We start from the raw sequence: 24,118 nt of genomic DNA on the forward strand, positions 1-24,118 counted from the left end.
AGTGATGTGACAACTGATTTTGTAAAGTCACCTTTTCCAAGTGGGAAATGAAAAAATAATATCAAAGGTTAAAGGAAATGTGCAGAATTTGAAAATAAACACAAAAGTCTGTTTTTTGTTTTGTTTTAAAGAAACAGTGCCACTCCTATCTACATATTAAAAAATTGGGAACTGTGAATCCAGCGGCCGTAGGTGGCAGTTCCATTATACATAGCGCACGTCTGTCATTCTCCGTTCCTTGCTATTGCTGTATTAGTAGAAGGTTATAGAAATGCCATGCACATGAAGACAATATTAATATCACTGTTTGCACAGCAAATACTTTCCTTATTTAAGAGATCTTGGGGCGCGCATGATCCGCCGCACTCGGGCTTGTTTTTTTATGACCTTTAAAGAATTTACTGTGTAGAAAATGCTGAAATGTCCCTAGAAGGAAGGCAGCAAGAAGGTAATTTAAACACAGCTTGTGGTGGGAATATGCGATCTATCACATCCGTGAACATCCGTAAACCGCGTTTTGCAGAAAAAGACTCCCTGCTGACACTGCACAGGTTTGCAGACAAATTAAGCAAGATTTCGATTTTCACGCGCTTAATATTGTCAGTCCGCTACTTCTTCTCTTTGGGGAGGGAGTCATTTATTTCAGAGGAAGTCAGAATTTGCCAAGGCATCATTGCCTGCATCGTCGGAGGATAATTGTGTATGATGCACTGTACGGACTTGCAAAATTAAAAATAAGTTACAGAGGTGGATAGTAATGATAAGGACTGCTGTTCTCATTTAAGGCAGCCACTCCCCTTCTTTTCTATTGCTCTATTTAAGTAAATAGAATTTTGATCACAAGTTATGTTATGGGAAGAAAGGATTTGTGTAATATTAGTACATGCATCTAGGAGGGTGTTAAAAATATATTCTTCGATTCACATAGTCCCTCTACAACCTCTCACAACATAGCTCCACATCAAACTCCATGGCACCCAAAGGCATCTCAAGGCTCGGGCCCACTGGTCCAGGAAACCATTATCCAGCCCCATTTCCGTGAGATGGTTGGATTGTCATTGTAAATAAGCACTTGAACCTTGCCTCTCCCCCCATCTCATTGTAGATTGTAAGCTCTCACGAGCAGGGTTGTATTTTTTTTTTTCCCCTCTAAATATTGTATTTCTATAACTGTTACTTGTTTGTATATGATCCTCCTGAATTGTAAAGCGCTACGGAATATGTTGGCGCTATAGAAATAAAGATTATTATTATTATTATTATTCTTAAATATATTTTTCTTCAAATACGTGATAAGACGCATGAAAGATGGACTTCAAAATGTGTAAAAAATAAATGTATTTTTATATCTAATAAATTGGTTGCCAAAGTTCAGTTACAGAAAGGAAAAATAATATTTTTCATTAGCTTACATAAAGAGTTAATAATAGTCCATTCTAATCAATAGCACGGAAGCCTTCCAGCAGGCTCAACATGTGTCCTTCTGCAAGCACGATCCCCCTCTCTCTGCCCTCCCCCGAGAAGTGTCATCGTATATATGTCCAATGCTGCTGCTCATAAGGGCTATTTAAGGAGATTCTACTATACACATGTCACTCACTAGCAGTTTGAAAAGTATATATATATATATACAAGACTATGTCAGCATATATAATATATCCTTTTATAAAGTGTTTGATAACTAGATGTATTAATTTTAATGTTTTTACAGAGGGCGCTGTCAAGGGTGACAGACAGTCATGTGGCTTCTGGCCATAGAAGGTCACAGCGTTTGGCTACACAAAATGCTCCCTGACTTTCTAATGTTCCTGCTGTCATTATTCATTGGTATAGGTAGCTTTCCTGTTGGATTTTCATCTCTCCCCCTTTTGGATCCAGCAGGAGCTCACCTTCCACCCAGATGCTGATCATCAGTATTTTCTTGGTGCTTAAATACCCCTTCCTTGGACTGGTGCTGGTGATATTTTCAGTTCATTCAATCCCTGGTTGTAAGCAGGTGGCTTATACTCCTCTGTAGTATTGTTGCTGAAAACCTTGCTAAACTTCTACCTGTGTCATCGTAGATAAGTAGTTCATGCATTCTCCCCCTGTGTCCTCCTGGTGTCGTCTCTAATGTTTATTTTCATGACTCTGAAAATTGTAGATTCACATTGAAGGCATCAAAACTATGAATTAACACAAGTGGAATGAAATACTTAATAAAAAAGTTGAAACAACTGAAAATATGTCTTATATTCTAGGTTCTTTAAAGTAGCCACCTTTTGCTTTGATTACTGCTTTGCACACTCTTGGCATTCTCTTGATGAGCTTCAAGAGGTAGTCACCGGAAATGGTTTTACAACAGTCTTGAAGGAGTTCCCAGAGATGCTTAGCACTTGTTGGCCCTTTTGCCTTCACTCTGCGGTCCAGCTCACCCCAAACCATCTTGATTGGGTTCAGGTCTGGTGACTGTGGAGGCCAGGTCGTCTGGCGTAGCACCCCATCACTCTCCTTCTTAGTCAAATAGTCCTTACGCAGCCTGGAGGTGTGTTTGGGGTCATTGTCCTGTTGAAAAATAATAAATGATGGTCCAACTAAACGCACAACGGATGGAATAGCACGCCGCTGCAAGATGCTGTGGTAGCCATGCTGGTTCAGTATGCCTTCAATTTTGAATAAATCCCCAACAGTGTCACCAGCAAAGCCCCCCACACCATCACACCTCCTCCTCCATGCTTCACGGTGGGAACCAGCCATGTAGAGTCCATCCGTTCACCTTTTCTGCATCGCACAAAGACACTGTGGTTGGATCCAAAGATCTCAAATGTGGACTCATTAGACCAAAGCACAGATGTCCACTGGTCTAATGTCCATTCCTTGTGTTCTTTAGCTTAAACAAGTCTCTTCTGCTTGTTGCCTGTCCTTAGCAGTGGTTTCCTAGCAGCTATTTTACCATGAAGGTCTGCTGCACAAAGTCTCCTCTTAACAGATGTTCTAGAGATGTGTCTGCTGCTAGAACTCTGTGTGGCATTGATGTCGCGGGCGGGGAGGAGGGTGTCAGCACACCGCGCTCACCCCTTCTGCTCGGGTCCGGCAGCTGCTCAGTGGTGGCTCGAGCCGTAGGCCGGATCCCGGGGTTTCCCGAGCGGCACTCCTCGCCCGTGAGTGAAAGGGGGGTTGTTTGGGGTGTTGGGATAATGTCCGTGACTCCACCCACGGTTGTGGTGATGTGCAGCACCACCGCTGCTCAATGCGGGGATCCCGGGGATGGTGATGGGGAGCAGCCAGGTGTTGTGTTGCCCCTCCGTGGGTAGGGGTTGGTGATCCCGGGGCCCGGTGATGGCTTGTGAGGTGCAGGGCCTGGTGGGCGCAGGGACGCGGGGGCAGCGCTGTGCCTTGCGGCACTATGGTACTCACTCAGCCTGAGACTTGGACACAGTTTGTACGGTAAACCAAACGGCTGGTAGGACGGTCCCACAGACGGCTGCTTTGCTTCCCCGGTAGGTGACGGTGATGTCCCTCTTCCTTGCACCTGTATGTACGGATGGTTGCGATGGGTCCCCACCGGTAACCCGCTCCCCGGCTTCAAGCTGGGCCGGAGGAGCACTACACTTTGCCCGCAGGCGCTGGCCCTCAGAGACTGGTGCCCTGGCGGTGGCGGTGCCTCTGTTGTACAGGTTGGACTGTTGCCTTCTATCGGGACTTGGTTGTTGGGGGAATCTACGTCCCCTTCACTGACGGATTCGGCAAATTTGGCGACTCCTAGCCTTGCCGGGGTCCGAGAGGCCCCTGCCCTGGTGCTGACTGTCCTTCGGAACACTGCTCCAGACCACCGGGGACACAGCCAACGGGGTCCTTCCAGGAACTTCCAAACGGTCCCCCTCCGGACAGTCACCGCCGTCGCTGACCTTGCTGTTCTAGCCCTACACACAGCTGGGCTCTCAGGCTTTGCACACTCTCTGCTCTGTCACCACTTCTTGCTTTCCTCCTTTTCCACTTTTCTTTCCTTCTCTGTTAACTCTCACTTTAGCTCCTCACACTTGCCCAGCCTGGGCCTTCTGCCTGGTAACTTCCTGCCTCCAGAGTTGTGAGCTCCTTGGTGGGCGGAGCCAACCGCCTGGCCCACCCCCTGGTGTGCATCAACAGACTCCTGGAGGAAGGCAACAAGGATTTCTGGTTAGCAGATGTGCCTACCTGGAGTGTGGGGTGTGGTGGTGTTGTGACCTGTGTCCCCTGGCTTGCCCAGGGCGACACATTGACCTGGTCTCTAATCTGAGCTGCTGTTAACCTACGATTTCTGAGGCTGGTGACTCGGATAAACTTATCCTCTGCAGCAGAGGTGACTCTTGGTCTTCCTTTCCTGGGGTGATCCTCATGTGAGCCAGTTTTTTGTAGCGTTTGATGAGTTTTCCACTGCACTTGGGGACACTTTCAAAGTTTTCCCAATTTTTCGGACTGATTGACCTTCATTTCTTAAAGTAAAGATGGCCACTCATTTTTCTTTACTTAGCTGCTTTTTTCTTGCCATAATACAAATTCTAACAGTCTATTCAGTAGGACTATCAGCTGTGTATCCCCCAGACTTCTGCACAACACAACTGATGGTCCCAACCCCATTTATAAGGCAAGAAATCCCACTTATTAAACCTGACAGGGCACACCTGTGAAGTAAAAACATTTCCGGTGACTACCTCTTGAAGCTCATCAAGAGAATGCCAAGAGTGCGCAAAGCAGTAATCAAAGCAAAAGGTGGCTACTTTGAAGAACCTAGAATATAAGACATATTCTCAGTTGTTTCACACTTTTTTGTTAAGTATTTCATTCCACATGTTTTAATTCATAGTTTTGATGCCTTCAATGTGAATCTACAATTTTCAGAGTCATGAAAATAAAGAAAACTCTTTGAATGAGAAGGTGTGTCCAAACTTTTGGTCTGTACTGTATACTCATCTCCCGTACTGGTGCCGTTCCAGCAATGATGGTATTGGGGCCAGCATGACATTGTTATGCTTGATGTGACCGCTCATGGTTCTTGGTTCAAATTGCACCTGACAGGTTCCCTTTAAACTTTATGTAAAGCCACATACAGAGTGACTACTCTGTTCATAGTGGTGACAATAGTTCGGCAATGAGCAATGAATAAGGTGTAATCCTGAAACTAGTCTGTTTTTAATTCACTTTTTTATTTTTTATTTTTTTTTAAAGCTGTGACTTTCTATGTTTTTTATTTGCCAATGTGTACTTTGGAATAAAGGAATCTTTGTATATGAATTCATACATGCTGGACTCCTGCTTTTCCTGCCTATCTTTGCTGCATTGCATGCGACGTGTGTGATGCTGCCAGAGAGGGTGAGCTGACAAATCCTGATTTTACTAATTTCGAAATTCTCCTGTAACCAATGCCATCAGTATGTTTTGCAATAGTAAGGTTGTGAAGCTCTTGAGCTCCCTTGTTTTACCAATTATGAGATGTTTTTTGTGTGGCACCTTGTTAATGAGACATCAGTTGATATTTTTCACAATGTGGCAGAGTTGCTTTCTAATTACTGATAGATTTCAGCTGGTGTCATGACTTTCCATGGCTTTTTGGACCCCTCTTCATGTGTTCAATAGTTTGTCCTTGTGTCATTTCTCATTATTACACAAAACTTAACTTATGGGCATCTATGGTTTGATTTTTGTGCCTGTGTGGATGGGATGGGTTGTTACCAACACCTGGTAAGAAATTAATGTCAATAACATCTTTAGAAATACAGTTAGGTCCAGAAATATTTGGACAGTGACACAAGTTTCGCCATTTTCGCTGATTACCAAAACATTTAATATACAGTTATACCACCAATATGGCCGAATAGTACAGTCTCTCAGGACATCGCACGCACAAGACATCAGAGTCCTGGCGCTTTGCGATGACATTACCATGGAACATTAAAAAGTGTTGTCATGTGAAGTACAGGTTCAGAGGATGCAACAACACAGAAGAGGGCAACTCAGTGGTGACTCACAAATAAGATTTATTACACAAATGTGAGTATGGCACAATGGAGAAGAATCAATGCAATGGATCAAAGGATAAAAAGCTTGCACATAAAGTATTGAGAAACACTTATTCACTGAATGGCTTCTAATGACGATAACCAAGCTGTGTCTACTTTTCCACTACACAAACGACAACCCCAGGTTAAACTATCATTGGGTACTTACTGTATGTCTGTTGTGGCGCCCTGGACTAGCCAGGTCGTCACAGGTAACACACACACCCCACTCCCACTAGACAGTAACATTAGCCAAACACAAAACCTTGTTGCCTCCCTCCAGGGTCTGGTGTCCACACCAGGTGGGGCGGAGCCAAGCGGTTGGCCCCACCCACCGAGAAGTTCACAGGCCTGGAGGCGGGAAAAGTTGAGAGTTGAGTCCAGAAGGTTGAAGTGAGAGGAGTGAAGTGGAGAGTGTCTGGGTTTGTGGCCCAGGCACTGACAACAAGGTTGGCAGACGGTGGTGGCCGTCTGCAGGAGTGGTGAATCAACGCGGAACCGTAGGACCGGGGTCGGGTGGTGGCCCGCCGGTACCGACCGGGGAGCGAAGTAAAGCTAGCACATACAGGCAGGTATCCAAGGTCATCCGAGTGTGACAGGAACCCCAGGGGTTTCCTAACAGCCAAAGACCCATTAGAAGGCAACCGTCCGCACCGTGAGGGTATACAGCTACCGCCTAAGGCTAGAGACCCAAGGGCCAGCGCCTGCGGGCAAACGGGCTACTCCGGCATCCATACACCGGGGAGTGGACTACCGTTGGGGACCCATCGTAGTCAAAACAGTACACAAAGGTGCAGGGAAAGACATCACCTGTCCGGGAGAGACACTGCAGCCGGCTGCGGGACCCGTCCATCCAGCCGTTTGGTTTACCGAGGACTTTGTGCATCTCTTGCTGAGTGAGTACACTCGTGCCATCTGGCACCGTGCCGCGCTGTCCCTGCAACCCTGCACCTCACCTACCCTGCCTCCCCGTCACACCACCGGGCCCCGGGACCACCGACCCCTACCCACGGAGGGGGAAAACAACATCCCAGCTGCTCCCTACCATCGCTCCCGGGATCCCCGTCACCAGCAGCGGTGGTGCCCATTTTCACCACAACCCGTGGGTGGCGTCACGGACTAAGGGCGGCTTTACACACTACAACATCGCAGGTGCGATGTCGGTGGGGTCAAATCGAAAGTGACGCACATCCGGCGTCACTTGCGATGTCGTAGTGTGTAAATCCTAGATGATACAATGAACGAGCGCAAAAGCGTCGTTATCGTATCATCAGTGCAGGCTCCGACATTTCCATAATGCCGGTGCCGCGACAGGCACGATGTTCCTGCGGCAGCATGCATCGCTGTGTGTGAAGCTGCAGGAGCGAGGAACATTACCTTACCTGCCGCCAGCGGCTATACGGAAGGAAGGAAGTGGGCGGGATGTTTACATCCTGCTTATCTCCGCCCCTCCGCCGCCATTGGCCACCTGCCGTGTGACGTCGCTGTGATGCCGCACGACCCGCCCCCTTAGGAAGGAGGCAGGTCGCCGGACAGAGCGACGGTCGCAGGGCAGGTGAGTGCATGTGAAGCTGGCGTAGCGATAATTATCGCTACGCCAGCTATCACAAGATATCGTACCTGCGACAGGGGCGGGGACTACCGCGTGCGACATCGCAGCATCGGCTTGCGATGTTGCAACGTGCAAAGCCCGCCTAAATCCCCAAACAAACCAACCACCCTTTTTACTCACGGGCGAGGAGCGCCGCTCGAGTCCCCGTATCCGGCCCACCGCTCGAGCCACCGAGCAGCAGCCACAGCAGCGCCGTTCCCGAGCGTTAGCCAGCACAGCGGCGTCCCCTCCGCCCGCGACATCTGTCAGCGTCAAAGAGTCAATAATGGTCAGTCTTATTAAACAAACTCTGAGTTATGATTTATGCAGAAGTTTCACAAACTGACCCACTAGAAATACAATACAGTTGGTTATCTCACATCACTAAGTACCGCACAGCTAGGCAGGAAGCAACGACCCAGTTCACTTGGATTGCCCACGGGAGTTGGACTTCTCCCTTTAGTTTTTGTCCACGTAGTAAAAATGCCAGCTCTTGACTGGCGTAGTTTGCGGCTTGACCATGAAGTTGGGGCTCCACACCTTTACTGTCGTCATCTACGGCTTAACCATGAAGTCAGACTCTGCCCCTTGACTGACGTAGTCTGCGGCTTGACAACACAGTTGGGGCTCTGAACCTTGACTGGCGTAGTCTGCAGCTTGATTACGAAGTGAGAGCTCTACACTTTGACTGACGTATTCTGTGGCTTAACCATGAAGTCAGGGCTCTTGCAGCTTGACTGACATAGTCTGCGGTTTGACCACACAGTCGGGGCTCTGGACCTTGACTGGTGTAGTCTACGGCTTAACCACGCAGTTGGGGCTTTACACCTTGACTGATGTAGTCTGTGGCCTAACCATGAAGTCAGGGCTCTGCACCTTGACTAATATAATCTGCTGCTTGACCATGAAATCGGGGCTCTGGACCTTGACTGACATAGTCTGCGGCTAGACCACACAGTCGGGGCTCTGGACCTTGACTGACGTAGTCTGTGGCTTAACCATGAAGTCAGGGCTGTGCACCTTGATGACGTAGTCTTTTGCTTGATCATGAAGCCGGGGCTCTGGACCTTGACTGGCGGAGTCTGTGGCTTAACCATGAAGTCAGGGCTCTTAACCTTGACTGACGTAGTCTGTGGTTTGACCATGAAGTTGGGCTCTGGAGATATTGCTTCTGGGCAACACAACTGGAGCCTATCCAGAGAATTAATAGTCCCGGTTGCTTTCTCAGCAGAGCAACGATCACTCCTGCTTGCAAATGCACTTCCTTCTTTAATTTGTTGTCAACTCCCCCTTTCTTCTACAATCTGAGCTTTTATATTTTCCTGTTGTGCCACAACCATCACTTGAGCCAGTGTCTTTCTGAAACTCTTCCCTTGAGGAAAGAGCTTCTTCATTCATTGGTTTCTGGTGACGTTTTTGGCTAGCTGATGGCAGTGTTCTCTAACCAGCCCTATCTGTTTGGGCTGGTTAGAGAACACTGTTTGGATATGCAGATGGTTGTATCCACCTCCTTACAATAATACCATGAGATCTCCCATGACTCTTACTGTGGAGGTCGCCTGAGCTATAGCTTGTTTGTTCAAATGTAATAAAAATATCTGTGTATATAGTGCCAAGGTGTGGGGGACAGAGCCAGCACCGGGGGAACCTGGTGCACACGGCGCAAACATGGGAGCACAGGGGACAGAGCCAGCACCGGGGGAACATGGAGCGCACGGGGCAAACATGGGGAGCACAGGGGACAGAGCCAGCACCGGGGGAACATGGAGCGTACGGGGGAAACATGGGAGCACAGGGTACAGAGCAAGCACGGGGCAAACATGGAGCGCATGGGGAAAACATGGGAGCACAGGGGACAGAGCCAGCACTGGGGGAACATGGAGCGCATGGGGCAAACATGGGAGCACAGGGTACAGAGCAAGCACGGGGTAAACATGGAAGCACGGGGGACACATGGGGAGCAAACATAGGAGCACGGGGCAAACCGACAGAGCACGGGGGCAAGCAAACAGAGCCCGGGGCAAACAGAGCACGCGGAATACATGGCTGCAAAGATGGGGGAAACGTGCAAGGATGGGGGAAACATGACTGCAAGGATGGGGGGAAACATGGCTGCAAGGATAGGGGGAAACATGACTGCAAGGATGGGGGGAAACATGGCTGCAAGGATGGGGGGAAACATGGCTGCAAGGATGGGGGGAAACATGGCTGCAAGGATGGGGGGAAACATGACTGCAAGGATGGGGGGAAAGATGGCTGCAAGGATGGGGGGAAACATGGCTGCAAGGATGGGGGGAAACATGGCTGCAAGGATGGGGGGAAACATGCTGCAAGGATGGGGGTAAACATGACTGCAAGGATGGGGCAAACATGACTGCAAGGATGGGGGTAAACATGACTGCAAGGATGGGGGTAAACATGACTGCAAGGATGGGGGTAAACATGGCTGCAAGGATGGGGGTAAACATGACTGCAAGGATGGGGGGAAACATGGCTGCAAGGATGCGGGGAAACATGACTGCAAGGATGGGGGAAAGATGGCTGCAAGGATGGGGGGAAACATGGCTGCAAGGATGGGGGGAAACATGGCTGCAAGGATGGGGGGAAACATGGCTGCAAGGATGGGGGGACACATGACTGCAAGGATGGGGGGAAACATGACTGCAAGGATGGGGGAAACATGCCAGGATGGGGTACATTTAGCAGGAAGGGGAACATGCCAGTAAGGGGTACATTTACCAGGATGGGGGATACATTTACCAGGATGGGGGGAAATATGCCAGGATGGGGGTACATGAACATGCCAGGATGAGGACAAATGCCAGGATGGGGAACATTTAGCAGGAAGGGGTACAATTACCAGGAAAGGAGACATTTACCAGGAAAGGGGACATTTACCAGGATAAGGCCACATGCCTGGATGAGGTACATTTACCAGGATGGGGTCATTTAACAGCATGGGGGAACATGCCAGGATGGGATACATTTACAATGATGGGGTACATTTACCAGAGTGGAGGACATTTACCAGGATGGGGCCATGATGGGGACAAATATACCAGAATGTAGGAAATATATATATCAGGATGGGGATGGGGGTGATGTTTACCAGGAAGTGGCCAGGAAGGGGGACAGAACTACACAATGAAGGGGAGGGGGCAACTCGTACGTCTTTATGGGATTTCAGGGTGTTCAGACTTTGAAATGTAGATGTGGATTACAGGGTGACATCTGATTGCATTCCAGGCTAAAATCTCTGTCTAATATGCTGCAATTTTTTCCAATAAGATCAATCCAACTGCTGTGTCTGGAAAGGGCAGGGGCTCAGCTTCAATGTGTGGTAAGAATGAGCGTGATGCCCCCTGCTGAAGAGAAGACGGCAAAGGTAAGGTTACAATCAATTATTTACATAATAGGATTGGTTGGCACTTCGGAAAAAAAAATGGGTTTAGGGCTACAGTTTGGGCACTCGGCCTGTAAAAGGTTCGCCATGACTGGCCTAGACCCATAATATAATTCTAAGCTGTATAGTCATGAAGGAGTTAACCAAAGATAATGAAGCCAGAATGTGAAGCTGCAAAGTCTTATCAGTAGCTTTCACACAGAAAGAATGTACAAGAAACAAACAATGTGCTGGGAGAAAATAGGGAGTGAAATACTCCTTAGGGTACCTTCACACTTAGCGATGCAGCAGCGATCCGACCAGCGATCTGACCTGGTCAGGATCGCTGCTGCATCGCTACATGGTCGCTGGTGAGCTGTCAAACAGGCAGATCTCACCAGCGACCACTGAACAGCCCCCAGAAAGCAGCGACGTGCAAGCGACGCTGCGCTTGCACGGAGCCGCCGACTGGAAGCTGCGGAGACTGGTAACTAAGGTAAACATCGGGTATGGTTACCCGATGTTTACATTAGTTACCAGCGCTGTGTGCAGAGAGCAGGGAGCCGCGCACACTGAGCGCTGGCTCCTTGCTCTCCTAGCTGCTGTACACATCGGGTTAATTAACCCGATGTGTAATGCAGCTACATGTGCAGAGAGCAAGGAGCCGCGCACACTGCTTAGCGCTGGCTCCTTGCTCTCCTAGCTGCTATACACATCGGGTTAATTAACTCGATGTGTACAGCAGCTACATGTGCAGAGAGCCGGAGCCGGCAGCGCAGGCAGCGTGAGAGCTGCGGAGGCTGGTAACTAAGGTAAATATCGGGTAACCACCTTGGTTACCCGATGTTTATCTTGGTTACAAGCTTACCTCAGCTGTCAGACGCCGGCTCCTGCTCCCTGCTCGCTTCATTTGTCGCTCTCTCGCTGTCACACACAGCGATCTGTGTGTCACAGCGGGAGAGCGGCTTTGAAGAAAACGAACCAGGGCTGTGTGTAACGAGCAGCGATCTCGCAGCAGGGGCCAGATCGCTGCTCAGTGTCACACACAGCGAGATCGCTAATGAGGTCACTGCTGCGTCACAAAAAGCGTGACTCAGCAGCGATCTCGGCAGCGAGCTCGCTGTGTGTGAAGCACCCCTTACTCCCTTGTTCTAGCTTCAAGGTTAGAGATGCAAACTGTATAATTGGGTGTCTTCCAATACACGAGCTCAGTGGATGACGCTGGCTGAAAGAGAGAACATGTCTGTGTTCATTGTCTTATACATTGATATATCAGCACTGATATACAGCTAATACGGCACCGTCTCTGAATATCCCGAACGAAGACTCCATTAGCAGTCTTTACCTAAATTCCTCCCTTGACATTTCCAAACCCCTTTATCAGAAACACAGCCTTAGTTATGTCAAAGTGACCTCACAAGTTATCCAGAAGTAACATCCCATATAATAAATGCGCACTGATGGGCTTTTCATGTTTTTTTATAGCTGAAAAAAAGGTTCATTTTATTCTTCGTAGTCATTTGTGATCAGGCAGAATATTCTGTGCACAACACTGACTTAAACTGATGGAGTTGCTGTCAGAGGTAACATCATCCTCCTGACGTTATGTGCCATATATTCCATAGCGCTCTCTACTTTCTCTCCACTAATATGCTTTCCAGAGACAAAAGAGGGCAATTGTAACCTGAGTTTGGTAGTCTTGTGGCGCCCCTGAGGCTTCTGTCGCCACAGAGGTACTGCACCTCATCCAGAGGTGTGGTATCCCATCCCCGGGTAAGGAAGGGGTCATCCACCGGTTTACACGACACACGCACACAGACAGACTCATCACAACACTCCATTAAACTGTGGTTAGGGCCTAGTGCAGCTGGACTTGTATAGTGGCTAGCACCATCCCCGAAGCCAGTCTTGGGGTGGAGCTTAGTGGGTTGGGTGTCTGAGGTGAGGAGGTGAGTGGGCGGAGCTGAGTTGACAGTTGACAGTGTCAGTTTGTGGTGTGTGATGAGGAGGTGACAGGAGCATAGAGACTCGGGGGTCCTGCTCGACCCGGGTGACACAGAAGAAGGGGATCCTAGAGGCACGGGAGTGCGGGAAGCACCAGTGACACCCCTGCGGTAACCAGGTGTCACAAACCAAGGTAACATCACTGTAACAGCTCGGGTCCTACATAACTGTGCCAGTCAGTACACACACCAGCACACCAGGACACTTACGCTTAGAACCAGGTGACAGGGCTGGGCACTGTGAGCTAACAGGCAGCCACCTGGGGGAGGAACGAGTGGCCTGAGGTGTGTGGGTAGAGAGTGAAAAAAAGGAGAGAGAAGGGAGAAGGTGGTTGAGAGGATTCTAAAGTGAGCAGTAGTAAGAGAGAGAGAGAGTTGACCGCAAAGGTGTCAAGACAGACAAAGGAATCTTGAGACACAGAGAAAGAGAAATAAACTGAAAGGAGAGTGAGGAGTAAGAAAGCTGGTGGAGTAGTAAAGACACTGCCAGGACCTGAGGAGAAACATCAGCCATTCAGGGGAGAAAGTATCTGGAGAGCGAGAGATCAAGCTCCAAGGACAGAGGGATCCTGTGGGGGTGGAAATGCAGAGCTCCCAGTACTTTGCATGCACGGGGTGCAGATCCCAGAACACACTGGGACTTCAAGCCTTCTGTTAACTCTGCCAGGTGGGTGGGTTTCCAGGACTCATCTGCCACCACTAACATCCAAGGCATCACCAGCAAAGGGAGGACCAGGACATATTCCCTTAAATAGTCCAAGCTGCCTGCAGCAGCACCCAGACGGACCTCCGGGTGCTTCAAGCCAGGGAGGATCCTCACACAGACACGAGTGCATCGGTGGGCGAGTGGCACCAGGTCAGCTGGCACAGGGACACAGGACTTGGGTACACCTGGGTTCCAGCACGTCCCCAGGGTGCGAATCAAGCTGTAAGTAAAGCGAACAAACTGCATTCCCCTGTCTGGACTGAGTTATTTCCGTGCGCCTGCACGTTAACCCCTCACCAACCCCTGGGGAAAAGCCCTACTCGCAGAGGGCTTTACCATCCACGCTGCCCCATCCATCATCCCCAGAGAGGACCGGCAGCGGCAGCCATACCATCCCTGGCCGCGCACCGCGAGTGGCGTAGTCGGACTATTTTTATTATTTTCCTTTTATTTAAAAACTGATCAATGGTGCCCCAGGATCCGGGAAGCCTCGAGCCACAGACTGCCCGGATCCGAGCAGCTCGGCTGCCCCGGAGTGCGACACACGTGTGGGCTTCCTCCACAGAACATCGGGTGGAAGGATCTGTCCACAAAAACGGGAGTAAAAGAAAACTAATGTACTCTTTAGTAACACCGGGGGCCTGGGTGGCTATAAGCATCCAGGGCCAAAAATCAGTACACAAATCTGCTGGAAGGGGGCCACAGAGGATCAGGGGGCCAAGCAGGCAGAAAACCCATTGAATGTGCGCAGCCCCTGTCTCAGGGCACTGTGTGTGGAGGCACGGGACAGGAGGGCAAGAGTCAGCGCAGTAGAGATGACCAGTAAAGGCACATCTGAGGGGTGCACCGGTATTGACCTCTGAGCTGCCCGGGATCGGTGGGAGCCCATCACAGTGGATCCCAGCATACTGCTGGTGATTGCCGGCTTACTGTACACCTGTGGAACTGTTACCATAAGCATAGACTTTGACTGCAACCCCCAGTGTCGTCTACATCCTTCCCGATCCCCGGGTCTCAAGCTCTACATGCGGGAAGCAGTATCACCTCAGCTGCTCCCTCATCATCTGCCCCGGGGAATACACAGCGCAGCGGCGGCCCACATAGCCGCAGTACCACAGGTGGCGTCACAAACTTACACTCTTAACTATAACTCCCATCATCACAATTATTATCCCTTTAATATTGAAGGACACCGCCAGGGTCACGGAACCGGGCCACGCTGCCCCGACATCACCGGACTAGTCCGGCCCGGTAACGAGTACCTCCGACCCTGGAGCTGGGCGTGTCAGTCTTACAGCCCTAAGGGCTAGTGCCAATGGAGGTTTGGGTGCTTCTGCTGATACTAGTGGCTCCCACGTTCTAAACTGTAGTATGTTTTTTTTCTTTTACTCCACCCCATTCATTGCCACTTTTTATTTTACCATACATTTTGTAAAAACAGTAAAAATCACTTTTGGCAATATTTTCTGCAAATTGTTGAAATTCACCCAGACCTGCAAATTTCATAAAATTAAATTGATCTTCTCTGGATACAGAGTGCTGTTTTTTTGCAAGCATTTTTTTGTTCTCATGGAAAAAGAAGCAAGTTTTGAACCCTCCTCCACAGCGGAATTCTTAATAATACCTCTCATACATGCACAAACAGCATAAAAGAGATGTGAATGCCCCAAAAAAACCCATACCAGTGTCAGTCTTCACTGTACTTCTTGCATTTCATTGATAAAACAGGAATACTAATGCAAAAAGAGCTTTGCCTCCTGACCAGATAGATTGATGATCCTCAACAAGCAATGCTGTGTCCTCAATCTGTGGGTACATCACCTTCGCCAATAAAAAAAAACTCTGTGGAACAAACCCGCAAATGTAAATCTTGACCTATTGTAACATTCATGAAAAATGTATTAGAATATCGGTGTTTGTAAATTTCAATCAGTGAAAACACATTTGAATTTTTATTTCAATTTCAATACTCTGATCTTAATTTACATTGCAGCGATTCTCGGCTCAAACGGCTGCTGTTCCCATTTCGTTTTAATTGCTCTTTTCATCAGAGCAGTCGCTGGTGATTTTCAGACCAGCATTTTTAGACATTAATTGATTTTCCGCTTGTCGTTGTTTGCTGCCTGGGTGCGGGATGCAGAGCATTTATTTTCTGGGACAAACATTGGAGATGAATCGGCGTCTCGCTCCTGTGACAAAGCAAGCAGCAGATTGAGTAACAAATCACCACAGAATTTCTCCGGCACATCACACCAAAGGTTCATTGCTGATAGGGGACATGGTGTATGATTTATTGAGGATCTGACCCATTCGTAAACTATCACAAAGAGAGAAGGATAAAGAACTTGTGCAAAAAATTACGTGTAGCCATATTACAAGGGTTCTCCAATTCTAAAGCGGGCTTTACACGCTGCGACATTGCTATCCGATGCTAGCGATGGCAAGCGTGATAGCACCCGCCCCTATCATTATGCCGATATTTGGTGATCGCTGCCACAGCGAACATTATCGCTACGGCAGCGTCACACGCACTTACCTGGTCGTCGTCGCTGTGACTGCCGAACAATCCTTCCTTCAAGTGGGAGGGACGTTCGGCATCACAGCGATGTCACCGCGACGTCACTAAGCGGCCGGCCAATCAAAGTGGATGGGCGGAGATGAGCGGGACGAACATCCCGCCCACCTCCTTCCTTCCTCATTGCTGGCGTGTGGCAGGTAAGGAGAGGTTTCTCGTTCCTGCGGCGTCACATGTAGCAATGTGTGCTGCCGTAGGGACGAGGATCAACTTCGCCCACGCAACAGCAGTGATATTTGAGAATGGACCCCCATGTCAACAAGGAGCGATTTTGGACGTTTTTGCAACGATCCAAAATCGCTCCTAGGAGTCACACGCTACGACATCGCTACAGCGGCCGGATGTGCGTCACAAAATCCGTGACCCCAACGAGATCGCTGTAGCGATCTCATAGCGTGTAAAGCCCACTTAAGAATTGGCCATTACTGTTTAAAAGTATTGTCTCTAGTTCATAAATGGGTAAATTTGCAAAGGACCTGAAGAGGACAACTCATTGGTGACTCACAAATAAGATTTACCCTTTTTTCAAAATCTTCTCAATTCTCAACTATGGAGGGATATTTAATTTTATAGTACACAGCTCATTTCCTCGGTTTCCGACCCCCTGCAGTCCTGAGATGGCCGGTTAACTAGGCAAGGAGCATGTGCCAATCAGGTTACATTTTTTTACTGCTTGCTCCCGCCGCTCTTGGCTGGATTGCTGGATCCAGGGAGCTATCCTGTGCTTTTCCCAAGGTACAAAAATGACTCTACTACAAGACTAGAGAATACCACGATTCAGCCCACCGGTGTGACCATGTCGGCAAAGCAGGTAGCCGAAGGCTGGGAGCGGTGAACTCGTGAAGACACTTCTTGAGCCAACCCCTTTAATTCGTTGAGGTCTGATCTTTAGAACCCTGCTAACCATCGGATAAAGAGGGTAGTAAAACAAGGGTAAGAACATTAGTCTCTTAAGCCTCTTTCATTTAGATAGACACCAAGGAAGTGCTGATGAAAAGCAGCTGAAAGGGTGAGGAACTCTGCAGGCTCCTAAAGGGAAAGGGATGAAAACAAAGCAGAGGAGATACATAGGATACCAAATACATCAAGCAGAAGGCCAGGGAGCAGTTTGTCCAGCCAAACGCTGTGACCTTCTATTGCCAGATACCACATGACTCTCTGTCACCCGTGACATATATCTAATCTGTCAAGGTCAGTTTAGTGCTAAAGACAAGTTCCAAATTACCAGACTTTCTGGATTATTGGATTCACGAATAAAGGACTTTTACTGTAACTGCATTTTCCTTTTACAGGGAACACATATGTAACTAGAATGTTCTTTATGGCAGAACAGAAAGGAGAATTAGCTTAATCTTGGATCACACGTCTATCTATATAGTGTGCAGCAATAAATATACAATGAAGACTGGAAAGAATGAATTACTAGTTACATGTGACGAGAGAAAAACAGACTGTCCATAATTGAATGACAGGCACCAGCAAATATCATCATCTGCTGATTCATGGGATGCGAGCTACTATATTTCTTTTATAAGATGTCCTGCGGCACTGTGCAAATGTTTGATGATTTCCTGCCGACATGTAGTAAGTCAATTACTCTAAGTAACATATGTCGCCATTGTGTGCACAACAGATCACCGCTCACTTGTGCAGCTCTTTTACCTTCACTCTCAAGGTCATCCGCACTGTTTACAAATATTTAATCTATTTTATTGTTAAAAGTCATTTACAAAAATAAGAAAAAAATGTGGTCATGAGTCTGACAAAGAGAAGGGTTATTCCCAACTGTGCAACTTATCATCTATGCACGGGATCGGTGGGGGGTACAGACGGGGCTTTGAAATGCCCTGTTGAAATAATTTACCGCCACGCTATTAATTGACTGTAGGAGTGTCGGAGAAAACTGAGTGCTCTACATGGCTATCTCCAACAGTGGAGCCATGGTGCACATGTGCGGACATTGCTTCATTTCTCTAAGGCATTTCAGTGCCCTTTTCTCACTGGGGCTCATAGAAGTTGGATCCCACAAATCAGCACATTTTTCTGTTATATCGAGATTAACCTACGAAATAGTTATAAAGCATGGGCAGAAAACGGAGTGGTGGTGTGGTCCAATTGGAACAATGGAGGCTGTTGTGGGATGCAGGGGGGCAAGATAGAGGTAGCCCGGTGAGAAAAATAGGGATATCCAGTAATATAGCAAAGCTGGGTTTGTCACAGAGTCTAAGGGGTACTTTGCACACTATGACATCGCAGGTGCGATGTCGGTGAGGTCAAATCGAAAGGGACGCACATCCGGCGTCGCTGTTGATATCATAGTGTGTAAATCGTTTTTGATACGATTAACGAGCGCAAAAGCGTCAAAATCGTATCATCGGTGTAGGGTCCGGCATTTCTATAATTTCGGAAGGACCGATGTTACGATGTTGTTCCTCGTTCCTGCGGCAGCACACATCGCTGTGTATGAAGCCGCGGGAGTGAGGAACATCTCCTTACCTGCGTCCTGCGGCTCACGCCGGCTATGCGGAAGTAAGGAGGTGGGCGGGATGTTTACGTCCCACTCATCTCTGTCCCTCCGCTTCTATTGGCCGCCTGCCGTGTGATGTCGTTGTGACGCCGCACGACCCGCCCCCTTAGGAAGGAGGCGGGTCGCCGGCCAGAGCGACGTCGCAGGACAGGTAAGTGCATGTGAAGCTGCCGTAGCGATAATGTTCGCTATGGCAGCTATCACAAGAGATCGCAGCTGCGACGGGGGCAGGGACAATCGCGCTCGGCATCGCAGCATCTGCTTGCAATGTCGTAGTGTGCAAAGTACCCCTAAGGCTACCTTCACACATCAGTTTTTTGGCATCAGGGACAATCCAGTGTGTGCCTGATGCAACGGATCCGGCGCAGAATATGCTAAAACGGATGCGCCGGATCCTTTTTTTTTAACGGATCCGGTATACCTGATCCGTCAAAAAAACGGATGCGGTGCACCCGTTTTTGCTTCCGTTTTTTTTTTTTGCTAGATCCGTTTTTTACAATAAATTGGAGCAGTTTACAAAAACGGATCCAGCAGCCACATCCGTTTTTGCCGCATTACGCCAGATCCGGCGTCCATAGGCTTCTATTATAAATCACGCCGTATTGCACCGGATCCGGCGCGATGCGCTTTTATGTCAGAGACAAAAAACGTTACTAGAGACGTCCCATCCGGCCGACACATTAGCCAATTACGATGGATCCAGCAAAAGCCGGATGCAACGCAAGGCCATCAGGCACAATCCGGTGCTAATACAAATCAATGGGGATATAATGGTCCGGCGCCGGATCCGTTTTATCCGTTTTTTTTCCGGATTGTGCTTGATGGAAAAAAACTGATGTGTGAAAGCAGCCTAGCGATAAGGCAGGGGATCCAACAATGTTGCAGAGCAAGGTTTGTCACAAAACGTAGCTGACCATGGGTATAGCAGGGTTGCCTAGTGATATAGCAGAGCTAGGTTTGTCACGGAGTACAAAACTTTGCTAACCATGGGTATTCTAGTATTACCTAGCGATATAGCAGAGCTAGGTTTGTTACAGTCTCCAAGGCAGGTCTGGCCAGCAGTATACCAGTATTGCGTAGTGAGATAGTAGAGCTGTGTTTGCCAGGTGATTCTATGGTTGAAGCAGCATGCACAGCAACTATTTCAACACATCTATGGCTGCAGCAGACGGAGGATACACCGCCCGGTGCTGGATCCAGGAGAGGTGACTAACAATTACCTAAACTGCGGTCACTGCAATGAATGGCTGATTTTGTAATACATGGATGAGCTGCGTTTGCCAGTGCATCAAACCCCTTTTACATGGTTTATATTAATGTGTTCCAAAGCAGCGACTCTCAGTATAATTTCCTAGGACCCATGTTTTTCAGCATATCACATATTGCACCTGTCCGCCCTTTTTTTTTAAGCTCTTTAAAGCCTTCCAGTTCTCCAAAAATGAAGTGGTAACCTTAAGCCTGCTTTACACGTTGCAATTTCGCATACGATATCGTATGCGATTTGCAACGCCCCCATCGCATGTGTGGCACATGCAATTTGTTGAACGTGCCGCACAAACGATTAATCCCCGTCACACGTACTTACTCGTTCATACGACCTCGATGTGGGCGGCGAATGTCCACTTCCTGGAGTGGGAGGGACGTTCGGTGTCACATCGACGTAACGCAGCAGCCGGCCAATAGAAGCGGAGGGGCGGAGATGAGCGGGACGTAAACATCCCGCCCACCTCTTTCCTTCCGCATTGCCGGCTGGAGCCGCGGGACGCAGGTAAGATCTGTTCAATGTGCCCGGGGTGTCACACACTGCGATGTGCACTGCCTCGGGAACATTGAACAACCTGACATGCAATTCATCAGGATTCAACGACGTGTATGCGATGAACGTTTTAACGTTCAATCGCAATCGCACGTACCTGTCACACACTACAATGTACCTTACGATGCCGGATGTGCGTCACTTACGACGTGACCCCGCCGACACATCGTAAGATATATTGTAGCGTGTAAAGCGGGCTTAACTTCACATGCAACAATGTCTTCTGCCTTCATCAGTGACCTTTTTGTGTTTATATCAAGACACTTGTCCAAAAAGAAGGAACAAAATAAGATCTTCTTTAACGAGTGTCTCCTCGAAGAATAAATTATGTGTATATTGGATTTTATCTTTCACTTTCTGTGTGATTTATATTTAAACTAGTTGCTAGAAGACACTTGAAATCACCGGGTGAGGAAAACTAATCTTGTGGTTGAAGTGAAAATTGGAATTTGTGCCATTAGTTTTTTTTTTGTTCTTTTTCAAAAGTTTGAATGATTTGATCACAGTATGAACAGAGCGAGGGCATGACTAAAACCGAAATAGCACTAAAGTATGATTATTACGCAGGACTGGAGAGGAGAGCCGGCTTTCAGAGAGTAATATTTTATGCTTTCAGCAATTCATCGACTGTTGCAGAGCAATTTTATATCAGAGAAAGTTTTTGTTGCCAACTTTTTACATTTCATTTCTATGAATTTATGACAAAAGGTTATGACTTCTATTTAGTCTATCAATACGGTAAGAATATTCCCCAAATGGAAACCACAAAGAAACAGCAAAAAAAAATAAAAATATATATATGTGACAAGTAGGAGCTGCACAATAATCTAAAATCATCCAGCAACTCTGGAGTTAACACTTCAACACAAGACAAGAAGTATCCGATAGTGACCCAGGTGATGCTGGGAAGGAGGTAAGTGTGTATTTATCTCTGCAAAGGAAAGAAGTGTCCGTTTTATCTTTCTGCAAAGGAGGTGAAGCAGTGCATAGAAAAGTGTAGTGTATGTATCCTGAGAAAAGAGGCACACGACAGATTCCAGCCCGTCCAGGAAAGACACTGTCAGGAGTAGAGAACAGCTCAGGATAGTTCAAAAGCAAACTATTGTGCAGTGAAAGTCTATAGGAGAGAAGTGACCATAGGATCCACCCCTCACATCACTGCATAAGGTACAGTGTTCTACTCTGTGTACATCCACATTGTAAGGAAAAAAACTCTGTCTAAGGAGAGAAGATAATCTGTGAACAGACTGTAATGTATGTTATTCTGGAAGCCTGTGTGAACAGTATTAAAGCCTTCAATTTACTGGAACAAGTGTTAGAGCTGTGCATGTTTGCTGGAAACTGGTACATCACCTCATGTATAGAAGATGCTGGTTAAGTGTGCTTCAATTTAATCCTCCAAATTTCCAAAGAACTCATGTTTACTTTGACCAGCCTCTCACATATAACATGTATATACTTGTGTGTGTATATATATATATATATATATATATATATATATATATATATATATATATATATATATATATATACACACACACACACACAGTACAGACCAAAAGTTTGGACACACCTTCTCATTCAAAGTGTTTTCTTTATTTTCAGGCCTCTGAAAATTGTAGATTCACATTGAAGGCATTAAGACTATGAATTAACACATGTTGAATGAAATACTTAACAAAAAAGTGTGAAACAACTGAAAATCTATCTTATATTCTAGGTTCTTCAAAGTAGCCACCTTTTGCTTTGATTACTGCTTTGCACACTCTTGGCATTCTCTTGATGAGCTTCAAGAGGTAGTCACTGGAAATGGTCTTCCAACAGTCTTGAAGGAGTTCCCAGAGATGATTAGCACTTGTTGGCCCTTTTGCCTTAACTCTGCAGTCCAGATCACCCCAAACCATCTCGATTGGGTTCAGGTCTGGTGATTCTGGAGGCCAGGTCATCTGGCGTAGCACTTATTCACTCTCCTTCTTAGTCAAATAACCCTTACACAGCCTGGAGGTGTGTTTGGGGTCATTGTCCTGTTGAAAAATAAATGATGGTCCAACTAAATGCAAACCGGATGGAATAGCATACCGCTGCAAGATGCTGTGGTAGCCATGCTGGTTCAGTATGCTTTCAATTTTGAATAAATCCCCAACAGTGTCAGCAGCAAAGCACCCCCACACCATCACACCCCCTCCTCCTCCATGCTTCACGGTGGGAACCAGGCATGTAGAGTCCATCCGTTCACCTTTTCTCCGTCGCACAAAGACTCGGGGGTTGGATCCAAAGATCTCAAATTTGGACTCATCAGACCAAAGCACAGATTTCCACTGGTCTAATGTCAATTCCTTGTGTTCTTTAGCCCAAACAAGTCTATTCTGCTTGTTGCCTGTCCTTATCAGTGGTTTCCTAGCAGTGGTTTTACCATGAAGGCCTGCTGCATAAAGTCTCCTTTTAACAGTTGTTCTAGTGATGTGTCTGCTGCTAGAACTCTGTGTGACATTGACCTGGTCTTTAATGTGAGCTGCTGTTAACCTGCGATTTCTGAGGCAGGTGATTCGGATAAACTTATCCTCCGCAGCAGAGGTGACTCTTGGTCTTTCCTGAGGCGGTCCTCATGTGAGCCAGTTTCTTTGTAGTGTTTGATGGTTTTTGCCCCTGCACTTGGCGACACTTTCAAAGTTTTCCCAATTTTTCGGACTGACTGACCTTCATTTCTTAAAGTAATGATGGCCACTTATTTTTCTTTACTTAGAATTTGTATTATGGCAAGAAAAAAACAGCTAACAGTCTATTTAGTGAGACTATCAGCTGTGTATCCACCAGACTTCTGCACAACACAACTGATGGTCCCAACCCCATTTATAAGGCAAGAAATCCCACTTATTAAACCTGACGGCACACCTGTGAAGTGAAAACCATTTCCGGTGACTATCTCTTGAAGCTCATCAAGAGAATGCCAATCTAGAATATAAGACATATTTTCAGTTGTTTCACAATTTTCTGTTAAGTATTTAATTCCACATGTGTTAATTCATAGTTTTGATGCCTTCAATGTGAATCTACAATGTTCAGAGTCATGAAAATAAAGAAAACTCTTTGAATGAGAAGGTGTGTCCAAACAATTGGTCTGTACTGTGTGTGTATATATATATATATATATATATATACATATATATATATATATAAATTTTTCGGAGCAGCACCGAGATAGTGAGGTGCAAAAATCCTTCACAAACAGTATCCTGCCATCCATTCAGTATATTAAAAAAATCAGAAGGCAGCACTCCATTTTTCTTTCAGGTTTGTCTTTCTTTAATGGCCCATAACACAGGACGTTTCGATCAGGAACTGACCTTTCTCCAACAGTGTTGGACCTCACCTGCAGCTGTCCCTCATATCCTCACCAATCCCTAGACAGTCTCTGAAACTGTTGCCAAACAGGAACCTGGGACCCTATGAAGACCCTATAGTAAATCTGACTAGTGAGAGGCAGGTGGGGTTCAATAGACCTCA

The sequence above is a fragment of the Anomaloglossus baeobatrachus genome, chromosome 7 (assembly GCF_048569485.1).
Source record: "Anomaloglossus baeobatrachus isolate aAnoBae1 chromosome 7, aAnoBae1.hap1, whole genome shotgun sequence".
NCBI classification, from domain to species: domain Eukaryota; kingdom Metazoa; phylum Chordata; class Amphibia; order Anura; family Aromobatidae; genus Anomaloglossus; species Anomaloglossus baeobatrachus.